General features: G+C 41.5%; 1 protein-coding gene across 1 annotated transcript in view; it reads left to right on the top strand.

Moving 5' to 3' along the window:
• The window catches only part of lmtk2 (lemur tyrosine kinase 2), a 129,725-nt gene that overhangs the window by 6,683 nt on the left and 99,866 nt on the right, over positions 1-23,176 (top strand). The window lies entirely within an intron of this gene.

The following is a 23,176-nucleotide window of genomic DNA, read 5'->3' as shown; positions in this document are numbered from 1 at the left end:
GTCAAACACCAATGTGAGAATGACCAGCTGATATGTTTTAATTGATTTGATTAAGGGTCAATGTTTGACCTGTTCAAGATACAGATCATCACCAGTTATGGTAGGGTTCTGTTCCAATGAGCCATTCATACCCCGAATAGTTTGCAATAGTTCCTTTCAGCAACCAGCAAATTCATACTATTACTCAGAAGTGTTTGTTCGTATATTATTATCATCATCATATGCCTTGTTGTATGATGTGGGTGATTGTGATCTTCCATCTGATCTTCCTGTGAGGAAGACCCCCTTCACACTGCTGTTCTTATTCTTTCCTCTATTGTCTTGGCAAATTTTTCGACATTAGTGGTTGGCCATTGCCTCATCCTGGGCAGTCTTTACAAGACTGGTGACCCCAGCCATTATCAATGCTCTTCGGAGATTGTCTGCCTGGTGTCAGTGGTCGCATAACCAGGACTTGTGATATGCTTATATGCCCATCCACCACCTGCTCCCATGGTTTCACGTGACCCTGATCGGGGAAGTTCAGCAGGTGCTACATCTTGCCCAAGGGTGACCTGCAGGTGAGTGGAGGGAAGGAGCGCCTTACTCTTTCTCAGGTTGAGGCATATTTCTACCCCACCACCTGCCATTCGTGTATAGAGGCTGCATATAAGTCATTTGGTATCTTTTTCATATGTCTGGGAAGACATCAGTTTGACGCATTAGTTTATTGCTTTGCAGGAAGTTAACACCAGTGACTCCCTTAATTCTGCGCACAGATTTTTATGCTCAGATTTCTGGAATGAGACTTGATATTGAAAGATTCTGAGTTGAAGATGAGAGTACTCACTTGGCTGAGCTAGTATACTTTACCTTGTTCTTATATACCCACAAGTACCTTCCTTATACTTCATATTGTTGCACTGCTTTTGAGATTATGATGAGAATTGTATCATTACAAATTAAATGAAGTCATGAATTGCGGTATCAAGAAGAATAATGCCCTTGTGACATATTATACTGAGATTTGGTGTGTTAGTTCTTGATTACGCTGCAAGATATGAGTGCTTCCAAATCAGCATTGGATTGTGTTCTTTGAACGAGGAGGTGTAAGTCGAGCACAGCTCAGCTGACAAAGCAATAGCATGAATTCCTTCTGTAGGTGGGTAATAGGTCAAAAAGGAGGAGTTGTTGAAAGGAGAAGGGAAAACAAGCAAAGCAGTTTTCCTCCTTATTTACATTGGCTATCTCTTGTAATTAACTATCATGTTCAAAGAATGATAAGGCATCTAATTAATTAATTTGTTGATGTTCATTTCCCTCTACTCTGTGCCTTTATAATTTTAAATATCTCCATCAGATCTCATCATGTTCCAAGGAATGCAATCCCATATTTTGTCATACCTTCTCAAGTCTTCACATCTTTCCTAAAGCGTGGTCCTGAGTACTACTCACCTTTTGCAAGTTTTGATCTGTAGGCATCTGTTTGTAAACCCCTAGATATGCATTTTGTAATCCTGGATACATTCTTTTGAACCACTTTCTTAATCTGATCCAATACTTTCAATAAATTATGTATCCTAGATCTGTTTCTTTTATCTCTTAGAATTGTATGCTTCAGTTTGTTACACATTAATAGCATGGAGAAGACATGTTTCTCAGCATTAAATTTTATCTACCACCAATCCACTAGAATGTAGAACAGTATAGACCCTTCAGCCCATGAATTTGTGCTGACCCTTTAACCTAACCCAAGATCAATCTAACCCTTCCTTCCCACATAGTCTTCCACTTTTCTTTGGATTAGGTTTATAAGCCACGGGATTGAGCTCAAAAGCCATGAGATAATGCTGTAGTTCCATAGCACTTGGCTTAGACCACTTTTGGTGTTGGGTGTTCAGTTCTGGATACCTCATTTTAGGAAGGATGTGGATGGAAGCTTTAGAGAGGATGTAGAGGAGACTTACCAGGATGATGACTGGATCAGAGGGCATGTCTTGTGAGGACAGGTTGAACGAGCCAGGGGTTTTCTTTTTGGAGCAGAGGATGAGTGTTGTAAAAGATAATAAGAACCGTAGTGGATAGCCAGAGATTTTTTCCCAGGGCAGAAATTGCTAATATAAGGGGGCATAACTTTAAGCTGTTGGGAGGAAAGTATAAGGGAGATGTCAGAGATAGTTTTTATAAACACAGAGAGTGGTAGGTGCGTTAGAAATGCTGGTAGAGGAAGATACATAGGGACATTTATGCATTGAGTTGCTGCTAGATGACCAGCTGATTAGATAATTGCATTAACAAGCAGGTATACCTAATAAAATGGCTACTGAGTATATATGCTGGAAGAAATACCTGTTCAACTGATTAGGTTCCGACCTGGTGATGCTGCGGTTCAGGGCTCTGTGCAGGCTAAACAACATGCAGAAAACTGAGTTAAGTGATCTTGCAATCAATGTCTCCAATCAAAGCATTAGTCCTACCACTTCTAGTCTTCAATAGTCCTGCTAATAAGCTAATGGGAGGAAAAGCCTTAACAGATCTCCCCATTGTTAGCAATGATAAGGTTTGGTGGGTAGTTCATCTCTGCTTCCTTCTGGGACTTGCAGCTTTATAGAAGCGAGTCTTGAGCCATTTTCATTCACTTTGCATGATAATCAAGAAGTGCTTGAGATCACTGGATATGGCAGAAGTTGTGGGTCCAAATAGTATCCCAGTTGTTATTATCAAAAACCATTGATAACCACTCATTGATGTCTAAGTGAATGGATAATGAATGGGATCAAACGATTAGAGCCTGGTGAATGAATAACAGGATAGGATGAAACTGTGAACGATAAGCAATGTAAATAAACTCATTCCATAAGAGAAACTGATAATGAAATGAAAATACTTTCCTGCCATCTGCTTATTCTACACTTCCTCAAAGAAAGACACAAAATGTTGGAGGAACTCAGCAAGTCAGGCAGCATGTATGGAAAGGAATAAACAATCAATGCTTTGGGCCAAGCTGCTTCATCCTTTTATACATATGTTACTCTGGATTATCAACATCTGCATTTATAATACCAACCCAACTCCAAATCTGGTACAATTGGAATAATTGGAGAACTAAGGATTTACCTAGCTGAAAACCACAAATTGTGATCTATTGCGATTGTTCACAAAGGTGCCATTGTTCCAATTTAGAGCCAGTAACCACAGGATTAATCTCAAAATGATTGACAGATTAACTCCTACTGCCTAATTCAGTGCAAGTGACTTGAAGCAAGTGAAATGGAATGTGAAATGTTTTGGGCACAAACGCCCCTCTTAGGAATGCTAATGTCTGAGTGACTAATTTTAGGTGAAGATCTTGGTCATGAAATTTCATTCAGAAATTGAGGCCACTTCCAAGTGGTGAGATAAATTGTACAGCAACTTGCATGGACTACGAAGGGATAATTATGCTCTGTGCATATTTCTTGCAAATTGGTACAAAAAGAGAATTGTCTTTTTGTTTGTTTGTAAGTAATTTGTCTCTACACTTTCTCAAGATGTTTGACCTGCGCATCTTAGCTGAGAACTGGTACATAGTTTGAAGCTAGTTTTGTATATTTCAAAAGGTCAAATTTGAATTGAAGCTCTCGTACTGTCATAGAAAGAGAGGAATGGGCCAGAACTGTCAAAGATGGAGTGTTGCTTCATTTAAAATTGTTTCTTAGTTTCTTAAATGTTCAGATTCTGTGCTTACAATATCTTGTGTCAGGTAAAATGCTGAAGGCTAATTCAATGCCAAGAATATAAAATGGGCAAATTCTCACGGAGGTAATACAATCAAAGTTCAATAAGAGTGAACCATTGAAGTAAAGTAATCAAGTTATTTGGATGGCAGGATGGAGATGCATCTCTACTAAAGGAGGTGTAAGGGGCTTCTTTCATCTGCTACCTTGTACGTCACCTTGGACAAGATGTAACTTAGCCTCGCCCCCCCCCCCCCACCAGATCAGGGTGCCCCCCCCCCCCACCAGATCAGGGTGACATGAAGCCATGGGAGCAGGTGGTGGATATCATAAATTCTTGTTATGTGACCACCAATGCTAGGCAGGCAGTCTCTGAAGAGTATTACTAATGGTTATGGTCACCAGTCTTGTAAAGACACTGCCCAGAAAAAAGTAATGGCAAACCACTTCTGTAGAAACATTTGCCAAGAAAAATCATCGTCATGAGTTAAGACCTTGTAAGACGTTGTAGCGGGCGATGGAGTAGAGGGAGACAGAGTAGGAAGGCTTTGGCTCCTGAGGCTTTGGCGAGCAGAGGCTGAGGAAGAGCTTCATTCCAAGTGAGGTAAGGCCGGGTAAGTTCCTTTAATAAATCTAATTATCTTGAGAGTAAGTAATGGAGGCAGCAGTTAGGGCAATTGAGTGTTCCGTTTGCAGTATGTGGGAAGTCAGGGCGAGCACAATCGTCCCTGATGACTACACCTGTAAAAGGTGCATCCAGCTGCTGCTCGTGGCAAACCGAGTTAGGGAGCTGGAGCTGGATGAACTTTGGATCATTCGGGAGGCAGAGGTAGAAATAAACAGGAGTTGCAGGGAGATAGTCACCCCTAAGAGTCAGGAGACAGGTAGCTACGTGACTGTCAGGAGAGGGAAGGGGAATAGACAGAATGAGCAGAGCGCCCCTGTGGCTGTTCCCATCAATGATAAGTACATCGTTTTGGATACTGTTGATGGGGATGACCTACTAGGGACGAGTTGCAGTGGTTGCGTCTCTGGCACCGAGACAGGACCCTCAGCTCAGAGGGGAAGGAGGGAAAAGAGGAGAGCAATAGTGATAGGGGATTCGATAGTTAGGGGGACAGATAAGAGGTTCTGTGGAAGAGATCGAAAATCCCAGATGATCTGTTGCCTCCCTGGTGCCAAGGTCCATGATATGTCGGATCGAGTTCTCGGTGTTCTCAAGAGGGAGGGTGAGCAGCCGGATGTCGTGGTCCATGTAGGGACCAATGACGTGGGTAGGAAGAGTGAGGAGGTCCCGAAAGGTGAGTTTAGGGAGTTAGGTGCCAAGTTAAAAGACAGGACCTCCAGGATAGCAATCTCAGGATTGCTACCACTGCCACGTGCAGGCGGGTTTAGAAATAGTAAGATAGCGCAGATCAACACGTGGCTGAAGACATGGTGCAGGAGGGAGGGCTTCAGATTTATAGACAATTGGGCGGTTTTCCAGGGAAGGTGGGACCTGTTCCGGCGGGATGGTTTACATCTGAACTGGAGGGGGACAAATATTCTTGCAGGTAGGTTTGCTAGAGAGGCTTCAGTGGATTTAAACTAGATATAAGGGGGGAGGGGAACCAGAGTGTAGGAACAGATGTAGGGGAGAAGGATGAAAAAGAAAATAGTAAAGTTGTTTGCACCGTTAGTGATAAACAGAGAGTAAGAGGTGGAAAATTTCTTAAATGCATTTATTTTAATGCTAGCATTATAAGAAAGGTGGATGAGCTTAAAGCATGGATTGATACTTGGAAGTATGATGTGGTAGCTATTAGTGAAACATGGTTACAGGAGGGGTGTGATTGGCAGCTAAATATTCCTGGATTTAATTGCTTTAGGTGTGATAGAATCAGAGGGACAAGATGGGAAGGTGTTGCATTGCTTGTTAGAGAAAATATTACAGCAGTGCTCTGGCAGGATAGATTAGAGGGCTCGTCTAGGGAGGCTATTTGGGTGGAATTGAGGAATGGGAAAGGTGTAGTAACACTTATGGGGGTGTATTATAGACCACCAAATGGGGAGTGAGAATTGGAGGAGCAAATTTGTAAGGAGATAGCAGATATTTATAGTAAGCACAAGGTTGAGATTGTGGGAGATTTTAATTTTCCACATGTAGACTGGGAAGCCCATACTGCAAAAGGGCTGGATGATTTGGAGTTTGTAAAATGTGTGCAGGGTAGTTTTTTGCAGCAATACATAGAGGTACCAACTAGAGAAGGGGCAGTGTTGGATCTCTTGTTAGGGAATGAGATAGGTCAGGTGACGGAGGTTTGTGTTGGGGAGCACTTCAGGTCCAGTGATCACAATGCCATTAGTTTCAATATAATTATGGAGAAGGATAGGTCTGGACCCAGGGTTGAGATTTTTGATTGGAGAAAGGCTAACTTTGAGGAGATGCGAAAGGATTTAGAAGGAGTGGATTGGAACAATTTGTTTTATGGGAAGGATGTAATAGAGGAATGGAGGTCATTTCAAGGTGAAATTTTGAGGGTATAGAATCTTTATGTTCCTGTTAGGTTGAAATGAAAGGTTAAAAGTTTGAGAGAGCCATGGTTTTCAAGGGATATTGGAAACTTGGTTCGGAAAAAGAGAGACCTCTACAATAAATATAGGCAGCATGGAGTAAATGAGGTGCTCGAGGAATATAAAGAATGCAAAAAGAATCTTAAGAAAAGAAATTAGAAAAGCTAAAAGAAGATATGAGGTTGCTTTGGCAAGTAATGTGAAATTAAATCCCAAGGGATTCTACAGTTATATTAATAGCAAAAGGATAGTGAGGGATAAAATTGGTCCCTTAGCTGTCCACTCTGATTCTCTATGTGTGGAACCAAAAGAGATGGGGGAGATTCTGAACAATTTCTTTTCTTCGGTATTCACTAAGGAGAGGGATATTGAATTGTGTAAGATAAGGGAAACCGGTAACAAAGTTATGGAAAGTATGATGATTAAAGAAGAGGAAGTACTGGTGCTTTTAAGGAATATAGAAGTGGATAAGTCTCTGGGTCCTGACAGGATATTCCCTAGGACCTTGAGGGAAGTTGGTGTGGAAATAGCAGGGGCTCTGACAGAAATATTTCTAATGTCATTAGAAACGGAGATGGTGCCGGAGGATTGGTGTATTGCTCATGTGGTTCCATTGTTTAATAAGGGTTCATCTCCTAAGTTACAGAGAAAGGTTGAGCAAATTAGGTCTTTATTCTTTGGAGCGTAGAAGGTTGAGGGGGGACTTGATAGCAGTATTTAAAATTATGAGGGGGATAGATAGAGTTGACGTGGATAGGCTTTTTCCATTGAGAGTGGGGGAGATTCAAACAAGAGGACATGAGTTGAGAGTTAAAGGGCAAAAGTTTAGGGGTAACATGAGGGGGAACTTCTTTACTCAGAGAGTGGTAGCTGTGTGGAACGAGCTTCCAGCAGAAGTGGTTAAGGCAGGTTCGATGTTGTCATTTAAAGTTAAATTGGATAGATATATGGACAGGAAAGGAATGGAGGGTTATGGGCTGAGTGCAGGTCAGTGGGACTAGATGAGAGTAAGAGTTCAGCACGGACTAGAAGGGCCGAGATGGCCTGTTTCCGTGCTGTAATTGTTATATGGTTATGAGACCGTGATCGCCCAAGTCATATGACATGACGCATAATGATGAACATAATGCTAAATCTGACATTTGAATGACTGATATTGTGTCAGTGGGAAAGCTGAACATTAAACCACCAGTACTGATTTTTAAACACTACAAAGCACGTAAACTTAAAAATAATAGGATCTGGTCTGTCTGATTATATAATATCTACAGGGAACACTCCACTCTTCATTTCTTATATATTGACTATACCAATAAACATTATGAACAATTATTACTACAAGGCAGTACATTTTTAATACATTAAAAATGTGTTTGGTGAGAATGCTATTAGATTTTAAATAGTCCATTGGTTCATCAGTGATTAACATCAGAAAGATCAGCTGTTTGGCAGAAATGTCTTCATATCTGCCTTTTAGTTGTCTTGCAAGTGAGACTTCCATTGACCCTACTCTCAAATTAATTTGAAAAAAGTCATGTCAAATCTGAAGAAAATTGCATTTTCAAAAACTTAAGCCTTTTGGGTGAACATACCAAGGTAATATTATTCTGGGAATGAAAGGGTTAACATGAGAGTTTGATGGCTCTGAGGCTGTACTCGATGGAGTTTAGAGAAATGAGGGAGGAATATCATTGAAATCTATCGAATATTGAAAGGCCTTGATAGAGTAGATGCGGAGTGGATGATCCCTATTGTGGGTGAGTCTGGGACAAGAGAGTACTTCCTCAGAATAGAGGGACATCTGTTCAGAACAGAGATGAGAAATTTCTTTAGCTAGATTATTGTGAATCTGTGGAATTCATTAACAAAGACAGCCATGCAGGCGAAGCCATTGGGTATATTTAAGGTGGAGGTTGATGAGGTTCTTGATTAGTCAGGGTGTCAAAGATTATGGGGAAAAGGCAGGAGAATGGGGGTAGAGAGGGATAATAAATCAGCCATGATGGAATGCCCTTGCCCCATTCTTCCACCACTGCACCAGGGATAGGGTTCTCACCTACCAGCCTCTGCATCCAGCACATAATTCTCCATAACTTTCACCATCTCCAAAGGGATCCCACCATCAAGCACATCTTTCCCTTGCCCCCCCCCTTCTGCTTTCAGTAAGGATGGCTCCTTTGACAACTCCTTTGTCCATTCATCCCTCCCCACTGATCTCCCTTTTGGCACTTATCCAACTGCTACACCTGCCCCCAACACCACCTCTGTCACTACCATTCAGAACCTCAAACAGTCCTTCCGGGTGAGCCAACACTTCACCTGTGAGTCTGTTGGGATCATCTACTGTATCCTGTGTTCCCGATGTGGCCTCCTGTATATCAGTGAGACCTGCTGTTGATAGGGAGACCGCTTTGCTAAGAACCTACGTTCCATCCTCCAGAAAAAGTGGGATCACCCAGTGGCCACCCATTCAAATTCCACTTCCCATTCCCATCCCAACATGTCAATCCATGACCTCCTCTACTATCACAATGAGGCCATACTCAGGTTGAAGGAGCAGCATCTTGTATTCCTTGTGAGTAGCCTCCAACCTGATGGCGTGAACATCAATTTCTTGAACTTTCGATAACGCCCCACCCCCTTCTCCATTCCCATTCTCATTTCCCTCTCTCACCTTATCTCCTTACCTGCCCATCACTTCCCTCCATTGATTTTCTCCCTTTTCTTTCTTCCATGGCCTTCTGACCTCTCCCTTCAGATCCCCTCTTCTCCAGCACTGTATCTCTTTCAGCAATCAACTCCCCAGCTCTCTACTTCACCCCCCCCCGTTTCACCCATGACCTTGAGTTTCTTCCTCACCTCCCTCTGCCTTATTCTGACTCATCTTTTTTTTTCTAGTTCTGATGAAGGGTCGTGGCCTGAAACATTGACTTTATTCTTTTCCATAGATGCTGCCTGCTGAAGTTCTCCAGCATTTTGTGTATGTTGCTTGGATTTCCAGCATCTGCAGATTTTCTTTTGTTTTTTCTTATGGTCTTACCTGCTTCTATGTGAAAATTTTCAACCAGAGACGATCTTGAAACCTGGGAAGATAGTTAACGTTACCCATGCTGTATTCTAGCATTATGAATGGTCTGCATAAAATTACTAGTATAACAGATTTCGTCCTTCAAAATCTTCGTACAACTAGCTTTCCAGTCTTAACAGTCTAAAAGAAAGATGGTTTGTCAATGCCCACAGTGTGGATTTTAATTGTGTAAATCTTAAGTGATTCATAAAGGAAATTAAGGAAATGTCTAAATTACAGCTTTGATAAGTTTGATTTTCATAAACTGTATTCTACTGTGGTTTTCATTGACCTTTGGAATTAAGGTATTACAACTAAAACTTGAACAAAATCTAACACTGTAATATTTTTTTTTAAAGGTGTCATTATTTATTTGGTTCCATTCTGTTCAGACCTGAATTAGTCCATTCACACCACTATTCAGTTATTTTATTCTGAGAAATAGAACTTTGGAAATCCAATCAGCAAACTCTCTGATTTTAATTATACTGTTTAACCGTGCAGCAAGGGATTGAAACTTACAGAGCGAAGGAGAATAATTTTTCTTACCATATTTGAACAATTTTAAGAAGGATGTAATTCACATTTTGATAGGGCGTTGCTAAAATTACCTATTTCCACTGTCATTACATTGACTAACACCAACCTTCCCTGATCCTAACTACTGAAATATCTTTTGCCACGTGTTAGAAAAAAATAATTAGGAAATAACAATCCTGTGATCTAACTTCCATTCACTTTCTGATTGTGTTCTAACATGCTTGGTCTCTTGCCTGTCATTATAATGCAGACTGACCTATTGCAGCTACAAATTTTTAAATCCCTATTTTCCTTTCTTTCTTTTGGGTCTGTCCTCTGTCCCTTTGAATAAAGCTACATAGTTGTCTTCAAGAATTGTAAGTTTGGGTTGACTTGAGTTAAATATGGGTTCTAATGAACTACGTGGCTTTTTCCTTCACAGCAATATGTGCTCTGTTTGTATTTTTCTATGTTTTGAATACAAACTCTATTTCTGGTCCTTGGCTTTGTTTTTGGTTGACTGAGCTGTATGGCTTCTCCTGCTTTTAAGCCTCTAAGGATCATCAGTGATGAAATTAAAATTACTGTACATACAAGTTGTTTGTCAAATCACACCTTTGTTTCTGAAGGGTAAAAGCAATGTGTATTGATATAATATTTGACATTTTATTAAGCTAAAGGTGAAATTGTTTTAGTGAAGAGTAATCTAAATTTAATAAGGTATTAACATTATAATTTATTGAAATAACATTTTAATAAAAAGCTTTACTTGCTGTCAAGTTGAAAGGAATAAGTGAATTGCCAAGGGGATTTTGATACATTTTGTGAAAATATTTGTTGGAGAAGTAGATTTCCCCAGATCTAGTCTGGAGCTAAAATTTTAGTTGGCACAATTGAAATATGTAGAGAAGAGATGTGTGGCATGCTTATAACACTTGAAGCAGAATTGTATTTAGGGTTTAATTTCTTTAATGAAGCTATTTAATACTTGATGAGAAAGATGATAAGGCAAGATGGTGCTGGTGAATCATGGTGATGCTCTGCGGGCTACATACAAAACTTCTAAATGCCTGCAAGGAAATGAGTCTCAGGGTGATAATAAATTTACTTTGAACTGGATTACAGCTGCATTGGGCGTGGAATTGCTTCCCATATGCCAGATGATATCATGATTTTTCAGGTAGATTATTCGTGTACATGGAATGTGTGTGGACAAACTTGTTGAGCTTTAGTATTTTCTTGCCCTTTTGTATGTAACAAGAGATGCACAGCTTTCAACAAAGGAATTGAAGTTGTAATTAAAATGCCATTCTATATCATCCATTCCTCAAATTGATCATCAATGCTAGCATCATCTAAACTGATTTTAAATTACTGATTTGTTAAGTACTGTTGGTTGATTAGAGGCAAAGTGGGGGGTGGGGGGGGGAGGCACAAGACTATCATTCTTTGTTGTCTTAATTCCATCATAGATAAAGCTCTCTCCACCTTTGAGCACATTTACAGATGCATCCATCATCAAGGATCCCAACCATCTAGGGCATGCTCTTGCTGCTGCCATCAGGAAAGAGATATAGAAGCTTATGGCCCATACTCACAGGTTCAGGAATAGTTATTATCCTTTAACCACCAGGTTCCTGAACTAGTATCAATAACTTCACTCACCCCAGCACTAAACTGATTCTGCAATCTATGGATTTGCTTTCAACGATTCTGCAACTCAAGTCCTTAAGATTATTTATTTATGTTTCTTTTTTTTGTATTTGCACAATTTTTTGTCTTTTGCATAGTGCTTGTCAGTCTTGGGTGGAGTCTTTTCTTTGATTCTATTTGTGTTTCTTTGTATTTACTGTGAAGCCTGCAGGAAAATGAATCTCGGGGTGGTATGTGTACTTTGATAATAAATTTACTTTGAACTTTTGATTACCTGTGGATACTACCCGAGAATAGCAGTTCTGACATGCAGAGAGCAGCTATCAAAGGGTTTGAGGCATTGGATTGGATGTTGGCCTATTGAGATGAGCTAAGTCCTTTAAGAAAAGGCCTTTAATAAAACGGTGTAGTTAGGCCCAAAGCTATGAGTAAGCTATTCCTGAATTGATACCACATGGTTAGTGATTTGTTTGAGCTTGTTGTTCGTATTGAAAATTATTTTTAATACATAAAATGAGGACATCCATGGGTATATTCTGCAGACGTTGGTTATTATAGTTTAAATTTTGTGTGAATGAAGAACTAATACTGTCATGAAAATTAAGTTATCTCTTTCTGCAAGTAAGTGAATAGCTGGCAACTGTAATCACACCAGTTGGATGTTTAATTCCAATTGATTCTGCAATGGGATATGGATTTGAGGGATTAGGTGAAAGCTTGGCAAATGGTGTTATATGTGGGGAGGTGTGAACTCCTGCAGTTTGATAGGAGAAATTTAAAAAGTTGGATTATTATCTCAATGGAGAGAGAGAGAGTGGAAAGGAGTGAAGTTCATCACCCTCTAAAGTGGCAATAGCAGTGGTAAAGCAGCCATATGGCATACTTGCCCTCATTGATCAGGTATTGAGTATCTATAAAATAAAATTGAGAGGTATTGTATAAAACTTTAAGGCAGATTTGGAATATTGTTTCCGTTCTGGTTGCCACAGTAAAGGAACGTGAGGAACACACATAAAATGCTGGAGGAACTCAACAGGTCAGGCAGCATTTATGGCAAAAAGTACAGTCAACGTTTCAGGCCGGAATCCTTCGGCAAGACAGGAGAGAAAAAGCTGAGGAGTAGATTTGAAAGGTGGTGGGGGGGGGGAAGGAAGAGAAAAACACCAGATAATAGGTGAAACTTGGAGGGGGAGGGATTAAGCAAAGAGCTAGGAAGCAAAGGGCTGGGGTAGTGGAGGTATAATTTGTCCATCTGTGCCAGGGAAGCAAAGAGCCGGGGTAGTGGATGTATAATTTGTCCATCTGTGCTGATCACCCCATCCTTGACTAAGCTGTTCCACTGTGAACACAATCTGTTATGAGTCAACATGATGTTTTCAGATCAGGTCATGCATAGCACATACCTCCTGCAGCACTGTTCAGGTGTGTTTCTGGGGTACAGGGGCTAGCGACCCTTGTGCCTATTATCGCTGAGCAGCAGTGAACCATCTGATAGGCCTATCAGAGTTCTCTTTGGGAACTAGCTGACTTGATCAGCATTTCTGTTCTGGCTATTGTTCACAATTGCACTTAATAATAAAAAATTGGTAAAAGAGACAGAAGACCATGGAAGAAAGGGGGAGGAGCACCAGAGGGAAGCGACGGGCGGGCAAGGAGATAACATGAGAGAGGAACAAGGGGATGGGAAATGGTGGGGGGGGGGGGTGGAAGGCATTACTGTTCATGCCATTAGGTTTGGAGGCTACCTAAATGGAATATAAGGTGTTGTTTCTCCTACCTAAGTGTGGCCTTATGCCGACAGTGGAGGAGACCATAGATGAACATATCAGAATGGGAATGGGAGGTGGAATTAAAATGGGTGGTCACTGGGAGGTCCTGCTTGTTCTGGCGGATGGAGCATAGATGCTCGGCGAAGCGGTCTCCCAATCTACGTTGGGTCTCACCAGTATACAAGAGGCCACACAGGGAGCACCGTGCACAGTATATGACCCCAAAAGACTCACATGTGAAGTGTCACCTCACCTGGAAGGACTGTTTGAGGCCCTGAATAGTAGTGAGGGAGGAGGTGTAGGAAGGTGAGGTGTCAGATTGATCATGGAGAGTGGCACGGCAGTTTGACTTTAGCTCTCCTTACATGGTTTTGAAAAAGCTGAGTTATTAGATCACTAGCACTTCAGGCTGGTTGCTCATCTAACTCCCATTTATAATTCCCTCTGTCATGACTGTAACTGAATCCAGCCAACTAGAAGGACGGATGAGACCCACCCAGAAATTGCAGCACATGTGGCATCTTGGCCACTTTATCCATGCTGGACGTAAGCAACTATTTGGATTAAGTTAGCTTTAGTTCCTGGCTGCACTAGGGTACTTGTCAGGAAACAGCTTGGAGTCTACAGTGCTACAAAGATTCAGTGGCAGTGGAAAGCAGCATATCTTATCAAAGAACCCCACCACTCCCTCAACCAGCATGGCCAATGTGCTCTCATCACTGCTGCTATCTAGGAGGAGATACAAGAGCCTTAGGTTTCACGCTACCAGGTTCAGGAACAGTTATTACCCTTCAACCATCAGGCTCCAGAATCGATGTGAATAACTTCACTCATCTCAACATTGAACAGATTCCATAACCTATGGACTCACTTTCAGTGTCTCTACATGTCATGCTCTGAGTATTATCTATTTATTTGCGCGGTTTGTTTTCTTTTTTCACATTAGTTGTTTGTCAGTTTGTATGTGTAGTTTTCATTGATTCTTTTGTATTTTGTCTGTTAAACTGAGAATGCCTGAAAAAAAAGAATTTCAAGGCGACAAATATGATAATAAGTTTACTTTGAACTTTGAAAGGTTTTAGATGGATTTCTTGCAGAAGTGGAGAGACTTGTTGGAGGCTGGTTCTTATAAAGTAGTATTCTTAGGAACAGGGACAGGTAAAGGGGATCAGAAAGATGCCCTACCGACAATGTTATTGCATTGAGAAATTGTCACAAAACTCTGCTGTCTCTAATGCTACATGGGTGTTTTTTTGTGGAGAGCAAGTGTGCATGCCAGGTTCTGCATGAAGCAGCAGGAAGGGTAGGAGTTGTCGACAGGTTCTTGGCATTGTAGTGCACAGTGTGACTGGCGTAGATGGGTGGTAGGAGAATTGGGGTAAATGCATAGGTATACAAGGAAGAATAGATTACAGTGAAAACAACTTGGGGAATGGGATTACTCTTGAGTGCCAGCATAGACTCAGAGGGAAAATTAGTCTGTTGTATGAAACAATTAAAATTTGAAAACACTCAAGTACCTTAAATTGCAATGAAACTAATTTTTTTCAGTGCATGCCATACATTCATGCAGTTGTTTTTTTTCATTTGATTGATTAAATGAAAATAATTTCTTAGTGTCCAAAAGGCAACTAAGAACCTTTGGAGTTCCACTTTATTTTTTAGCTGTTTTGAGTGCCTTGCCCAAAGATTTGGAGATGGGAGGATGCTTTTTGACTTTCTTCCAATAAACCACTGAGATACTGCAGCGGAGGCATGCATTAAATAATGTCTTTTTAAAATTCAGACAGTTAGTGTGAAGTTTTTAACGGTATTATATGGTATGGTTCCAAACCATCTTGGAAGCTTTGGTCAGTCTGAAGAGAGGTATGGATAGTATGATATTGAAACACAGATAAGAATCTGATTTGGTCCATCTGTTTTTTATGCACATTATAGTTGATCACTAATATGTTGTTCAGGATGATTTCTGTTCCATTACAAAGTAAAGTTAAGGCAACTTTTACATGTAATACACTCATTACACCATCTGGGTATTATAAATTACAGCGCGGTTCAGACATTTCCAGCAGGTGATTGTACCATAACTGTTACTTCAAAGTTGTCAAAATGGCGTCACAGCTGAAAATATAGCTTAAATGTTCTCCATTATCTTCAGTGTAGAACATTGCTCTCTGTAGACTCTTACAGCTGCCTTTGAAACACTCATCTTATGAACTTATTCACTGATAAGGTGATACTTCTCATTAGATACAGTGGATTCTGGTTGATTGGTGTACATTTTGGCCCAGTTAAGCGGCTGCCCCAGTTAGCAGAAGTTTCATGAAATAGTTCCTAACTTGTTGGAAGTTGTGAAATCGTTTCATTTTCACTCCCTGCTGTTTCTAGCATCTCCAACTTGAATTCTTGAAGCCGCAGTGAGCAAAACAGTTTTAGATTGTCCTTCTGCTTATTTCTCACCAACTCTCAGTGACACGTGTCACTGCTTTTTGAATACAAATACATGAAACATGCTGTTTTAAAAACTGTTCACTTGAAACAGTGTAGTGTCTAACAGCAATGTAGGTACACATCACCAACACTAGTTAGAAATTGTTTGGCAACAGTCTGCTGTCCCAATTAAGTGGTAGTGTGTCCCAATTACCGATGGACCAATTAACCTGAATCGACTTTTTTTTGAAGGCACTCGAGAGGGTAGGTGGATTTTGTGAAGAATGAGGTAGAAAATGGTAGAATCCTTCCAGCTGAAGTTTCTGATTTTTTTGGTAGTGAGCAACACTGAAGCACGCAGTCAGCGCTAGCAGTTAGGGTTCAATTCCTGCCACTCATTGTAAGGGTTTGTATGTTCTCATGATCGCATGTGTTTCCCCTGGGAGCACTGGTTATTAAAGTAGTGGGCATGTTGCATTGGCACCTGAAGCGCGGCGACACTTCTGGGCTGTCCTCAGCATATGCTCGAGTGTGTTGTTAACACAAGTGACACATTTCACACAAATGACATGTTTTGATGTACATGTGACAAATAAAGCTAATTTTTGTCTATCAGGTTCTTGAACTTTAGGTAACCCTTGTCTATATCGTGATGACACATTTCTGCCTGTCGTTATTTTGCCACCCTTTTTTCTTACTTCATTGGTACAGTACATGTCCCTGGGACTCAATGTTAACTATATGTTGCACAGACAAAGAAGCATAATGGGTTTCTGACTGTTACTTGTACTGTCCCCATTAAACCATATGGTCTTGCAGTATCAAATATATTCCCTTTGATTTAGCTACTCCTCCCCCATCTTAACTGCTACAGAAAACTAGTTGTTGGGGTCATAAATCTCTCCACAGATACTGCCTGACATGCTGAGCATTTGTTGCACAATGGTTGCTTTGTCCTCCACAATAGGTGAGATTTCCCAATGGCCGCCCATTTTAATTTGACTTCCCATTTCCGTTCCGACATGTCGGTCCATGACTGCCTCTACTGTCATGATAAGGCCTGTCTCAGATTGGATGAGCAACACTTCATATTCTGTCTGGGTAACCATCAATCTAATGGCATGAACATCAATTTCTCTAACTTCTGGTAGTTTCTCCCCCCTTCCCCTTCTTTCCTCTTTCATTCCTCATTCTGTTTCCCCTCTCATCTCTTCTCACCTGCCCATCACCTCCCTCTGATGCCTTTCTCATTCCCTTTTTATTCCATGGCCCAATATCCTATCAGGTTTCTTTGGTTATTTATCTCTTCCAACTTTCCCCTCTCAGCTTCTCACTTCATCCCCCCTCCCCCAGCCACATACCTTCCCGTTCACCTAGTTTCACCTGTCATCTTCTAGCTTGTACTCCTCCTTATCCCCACTCTCTTATTCCGGCTTTTGCCTCCTTCCTAAACAGTCCTGAAGAAGGGTCCTGGTCTGAAATATTGACTGTTTATTTCCTCCATTGATGCTTCCTGATTTGCTGAGTTTTTCCAGTATTTTGTTCAAAGTTCGAAGTGCTTTGCTCAAAGTTCGAAGTGCTTTGCTCAAGTACTTCTAATGTTTTGTTTTCCTTTGATATCTAGCATCTGTATTTTTTTTTTATCCTTTCCTTTCCTCACATCTCATACTTTGTTAATGTTCATAAATGTAAAACATTCAGTGTTTGGTATCAGGCTCAGCCTTTCAACATTTGTGTCAGGGTGTAGAGGCTAATGTGAAGTGGGAGGAACATGCATGCTATGAGTAGTTTTGTGGTGGAATAAGCCAGATTTGAATGTACTGTGAACTCTTGTGCAGCTTTTTGCATTTTTTTTGTGTTTCTGCTTTGTAACTTTGCACAGTGAATATTGTACAGGTAGGCAATAAAAGTTAAGAACCGTTTAGTTTTGGATCAGAATTGCAATTGGAGGATCTGTATTTAGTTAAACATTTTTTTTGCTAGACGTGAATAATGTGGGTGAATAGTTTTATTTTATTGAAATGATTTGGGTGATTCAAAATGACTCATTCACAATTAAGAATTGAAAGGTTCTGTCAGTTCAGGTACAGTATGAGATACTTAACACTTTGATCACTAGAAAAAGTTTATTTACAGAAGATTAGGATTCATGAAATGAAACTTCTGCTTGATTAATCTACTGGACTTTAGGTAAAGGGGGTACCAATGAATATGGTGTATTTGGACTCAGAGGTTTCCAATAAGGTCTTATGCAGGTGTTAGTCAACAAGAATTGGGTATAATATACTGATATGACTTGAGAACTCATCATCAGCTAGAAGGTAAACTGTGAATAAAGCAACCTTCCCCTCAGATAGTTAGTTAAGCCCATCATCCTTGCTGGGGCATAAGCTGCTTGACAGCAGCTCGTCAGAGCCCTCTGTCCTTGGTCAGTCTTTCAAGTTGTCCCCATCTTCCTGGTGTTTGCTTCAAGATCACATTGACAGGTGTTCTTTGGCTGACCTCTCTTCACTTTCCCTGGGGATTCATGTTAACGCTTGCCTGGTGGTAATGGTACTAGGCCTACCATTCCCATCTTCTTTTCCTTAATTATTCTTGTGGTAGCTGATGTGTTTTCTGCCATAGATTGGTGGTGCTGATGACTTCTGGCCAGCGAATCCACAGGATTTCTTCTCTCAGGCTGTCTATGAATAACAGGGTATTCCATGGATCAGTGTTTGGGGCACAATGTACCTCATTAATATGAACATAACTATTGGTGAAAATACATCTGCCTTATTGTTTACTGTTTTATCACCCTCTTCCCTCAATATATACTTGCCATTAGGAATGCATTGAAGATGGCCTGGCTCTAGGGAAAGTGGATATGCTGTCCCAGGACAAAATGAATCCAATAGATCTGTATTCTCTTGCATTTAGAAGAAATAGAGATCTCAGAAGGTTCTTCTGTTAGATATTCACTCATAATCTTTGAAATTCTATACATGGAGGGCTGTGGAACTTGAGGCACTGATTTCATTCAAAATGGGGATTGATGGAATGTTAAGGGAATAAAGAGATGTGGGCTAGAGAAAGGCATTGAGTGGCAAAATTAGCCATGGACTTGATAAATGGTAGTGTAGCTTTGAAGGGCCAAATGGCTACTTTTACTGTTTACTTCAGTTGTTTCATATAAAATTGGGAGAAATTATAAAAGATGTGGAACTTTAGGGTGGGCAGTTGGGGAATTACCATTTCCCAAAGTGATGTTTGGATTGGATTTCAACATTTCCCCCTCAATCCCACTTGTAAAAGTGTGGAGAGATTTGTTGACCACCATGTATAAGCATTAATGTACATACTTCTGCAAAATGTTAAAACCCTCTCTCTTTATTATTTATTAATTGTTATTATAAAGCTGAGAGAGGAATGGTTTTTCCTTTATTGCTTGGCTAAAAGCTGAAGTGTCTTATAACATTTTTTTAGCCTATTGCATTTTTGAATAATATGGTACAAGCTTTTAATCATACAAAGGAGCTTTAAGACCTAGTAGGCTTAACATCAAACTCGGTAAAACCTTGGAAACCAGTCCCTAGAACTTGCCAAGATTCAGGATGTTATCGGAGTTGCCTACAATAATAGATGAAGAATATCATATTCTCTAACTCTAATAGCTGAATACATTCAATGTGTATATTAAAGTTATTTAGTATAGTTATATCATTTGAAATTATTTAGTCACCAAACTCAAGGACAGCTTCTATCCCACTGACATCAGACTCTTGAATGGACCTGTCATTCACTGAAAGATGAATTTTGATCTCACAACCCACCATCACATAGCCTTTGCACTTTGTCGATCTGCAGTACTCTTTCCCTGTAACTATATTCTGCATTTTGTTTTCCTGTTATGCCTTGATGTACTTGTGTGGGGCATGATCTGTCTGGTAAGCATACAAGGCTAAGATTTTTATTGTATCTTAGTACAATTAAACAACACTAATAAACTGTTCATCCATTCATCAAAAGAGAAATTACTTTACCAATTGAAATTATTTAGTATACAGATTACTTACAGCAGAATGATTTACAGTTGGGCATTTCTGTAAAGTTTCAAGTCTCAGAAACCTGTTAGTCCTTCAACAGCCAATGGCATGATGTCTTCGGGACGCCTGTCTTCCAGGTTTTAACACACACTGAACTACATGGAAAGGATGCCAAGGTGGCTGAGTATTGCTCTTGGCCTTGCCCCTCCTTCAATTAGTGAGAAAGCATGATTTCTGTTTGCAGAGGAAGTTGGGAGAGGGACTTAAGTTAGGACAGTCTCCTGCGTAAGGTGCCAACTACCCTTTCAAATCAAATTCAACCTAATTATCATTCATCCATACATGAATACACCCGAATGAAACAGTGTCCCTCTGTGGCCAAGGTGCAAAACATTCGCAGCACATTCAAAATAACGAGCAAAAGAAAGTCACGAAGAAAAAGCACATATGTAGTCCAAGACCCTGAGTTGACATGTCCCATATATTGACTATATGGATTCCCAGCAGTGCGCAGCCACTGCATTCCATCCTGTCATTCCACTGATTGAACATTGGAGGGCAGGACCGATGGGAGAAGCCAGCCCCAACTGAGCTTGGATGTCACTCTACACCGCCTCCGGTGTCTCTCTCTCCTGGACTGCAGCTGTAGGCAAGCCTGTGGCTTGAGGCCTAGTCTTTGCTATGTTACGTAGCTCCCACACTGCCTGTCAAGTCAGCAAACAAAGGAAACAGGCCTGCAGAATCTTAGATTATCAATGTCCAACAGGGTCTTGTGATTACAAGAGAAACGTCCAAGACAATCACCCATGGTTACCTGCACACCAACTCCGAAGCCTTTGACTAACAGGCCGGCTCCACTGATCAACGAGCAGCTCACAGGTAAGGTAGACCCAGAGCACTTCTAGCTCTTGATGGCCAGCACCGCTTTGTGATTGTAAATAACACATTTAACAAAGAAAAGTGCACCTTTGATTGACCCCAGAGAGGCCATTGCATTTGAATGTGCTGCTATCTTACCAGAAGTTTTTGATGCGTTCCCTCAGCCTGGCATGGAGAGGTGGTAGAAACTGATTCACCCTCTGCATCTGAGAGGGACACAAGATCTATTTGGTACCACTGTCCTTCCAGGGTGGGCTCTGGGTCTCCGTCAGGGGACTTGGCACTCAACAGAAGCACCCTCAACTCAGCTAAGGGCAGACTGCCATCTTCCCTGTTGTCCACCAACAGCGGTGCATGCAACAAGTCTTCCTTGTCTCCAAGTTATCTGAAGCTTCTGGGCCGAGTGTCCAGATTGGAATCTTTGGCTTCATCAAATGGTGACAGCATCAGTCAGCTCTTCAACGCTGCTCGTGAGGCCATTGGTGGCCACTCAGAGAGGAAGATCTGGTTCCACCTCACCTTTCCTATTTTACTGGAGCAGAGTGTCTGCAGGTTCCTTTGGCAGCCTGAGTTGCTCTCCCTGAAATTCGCCAGCAGGGCAGCATACAGCATACCTCCATGGTTACCAGTTCTCTTTCAGCAAACACATGGGCTGCAGCTGGCATTGTTGGGAGAGGAGGGAGGGGGTGGGGTGGGGGACACATGATCCCCATCGTTGGGTGCTGCCACAATGTCCAAGTGTTTTTTTTTTCTTCATAGTCTCCAGTCTCTTCAAGGCTTAAAGGAGTTTGGGAATCCTTCCAGAAGGTAGCCTCTATGGGAGAAGGTGTCACCTACTCACAGTGCCGTAATCCACTGCCTGAGGAATGGCTGCGATCTGATTGAGTGGCATAGCGTAGAGGGATGGAGGTTCTCTTGGGAAGATCCATACTCTTGGTTTGTCTAGTAGTTCTTGGATGGTGGGAAGCTCCATCTTTATGACTCTGTGTGCCACATAGAACACACGAGCTTGAGGTCACAGCCTCCAACTCGACCTCATGGTGGCCCTGTCACTTACCTTGACTTAAGAAGATCCAGCCTTTTCAGGCTGGTAATCCACCAATTTAAAGGGAATGGTGGAATAACTCTCTTACACCAAAGTAAATATATAATTCACGATGATACATCCATCTCTTGACCGTGAAGGGGCAAGGGGACAGGCTCGGGGCAAAATGAGGGGTGAGCAAAGTGCTCACACAGACGTGCTGACAGACTCCCAGTAAAGATTAACAGGGCAACAAGGGATATCAGGTAACCACGGAGGGCTGCTGCCACAAAATGGCAACAGTTGATACCTGGGCGAGACCAGGCAGTGTCATAATGGCCTCGTACCCAGTGGTGTGACCTCAAGACCCAAGGGTGGGGAGCAGCTCCTCACAAGATAGAAAATACGAGTTTGAGAGCAACAACCAATGGGCAGGACCACCTCAAAAGGGGAGAGAGAGGGGGGACGGGATCACAGGCAATGGGAGGCAGGGGACAGATGAGAGGACACGGAGAAGGAGGGGGGGCATGTGAGAAAGTGAATGAGTGACGGACAATTCTGAAGTATATTTCTCATCCACAGGATTTTTCAAATTACTTTTACAAAAAAACTAAGCATTTCTTGAAGGGTCATCAGTGCCATGTGGGAACACATCTGCAACACAGTCAAGTTGCAAAGGACCAGACTGTTCAACAGACAACCTGATACCAGACTTTACACACAAAAGGATAAATTCAGCAGGACGGGGAAGACGAGTCTAATCCCAAACCCTGTCCCTGACCCAAACCTGAACCCTAAACCCTGACCCAAACAACAAATTAAAACACGAACCCTAATTCCTATTACTGATCCAAATGTCAGGTTGTCTCAGGAAAACCAATTTCCCCTGGGGATTAATAAAGTATGACTATGACTAAATTCCTTCCCTATAACCATTACCCCAATCCCTAAACATGAAACCTGACCCTAAACAAAGCCTAACTTATAAAACTAATCGTCATTCCTAACCTTGATGTTCCTGACATATAGCAAAACCTGTAAAGTAACTTGTTCCTAACTTTAAATCCTGACTCGTACCCTAATTCCTCATTGCTAACCCTAAGCCTTTGTCGCTGATCCAAAGTTCAACTCCTTACCCTGACCTTTACGTTGACCATGACCCTGAGCCAGACCCTGAACTGTGGAAAAACATCGGTGTCCATTGGAAAAGGAAGGACACACTCTGCCTCACATAGGAGCTTGCTGATGCAATCATGAGATCTTCCATCACCACTGCTGAAGTCCCAGATAAAGTGGAAGGGCGTGAAGCAGGGCTGGTCCTTCCTTTTCCTGTTGCCACTGATGGCATCTCAAGCACAGGGAAGAGCTGACTGATGTGGTCATGAATTCTTTCCTCACCACTTTGGAGGTCCCACATACAGCCTGCAGCTGTAATGATTCTGGGTCTGTACTTGCTGGGGTTTAGAAGAATGAGGGGTGTTCTCATTGAAAGCTGTCGTATATTGAAAGGCCTAGATAGAGTGGACATGCAGAGGGTTTTTCCTGTTGTAGGGATTCTAGGA

Source organism: Mobula birostris, chromosome 9 (assembly GCF_030028105.1).
Source record: "Mobula birostris isolate sMobBir1 chromosome 9, sMobBir1.hap1, whole genome shotgun sequence".
Taxonomy (NCBI): domain Eukaryota; kingdom Metazoa; phylum Chordata; class Chondrichthyes; order Myliobatiformes; family Myliobatidae; genus Mobula; species Mobula birostris.
This window is presented reverse-complemented; position numbering and strand designations above follow the sequence as displayed.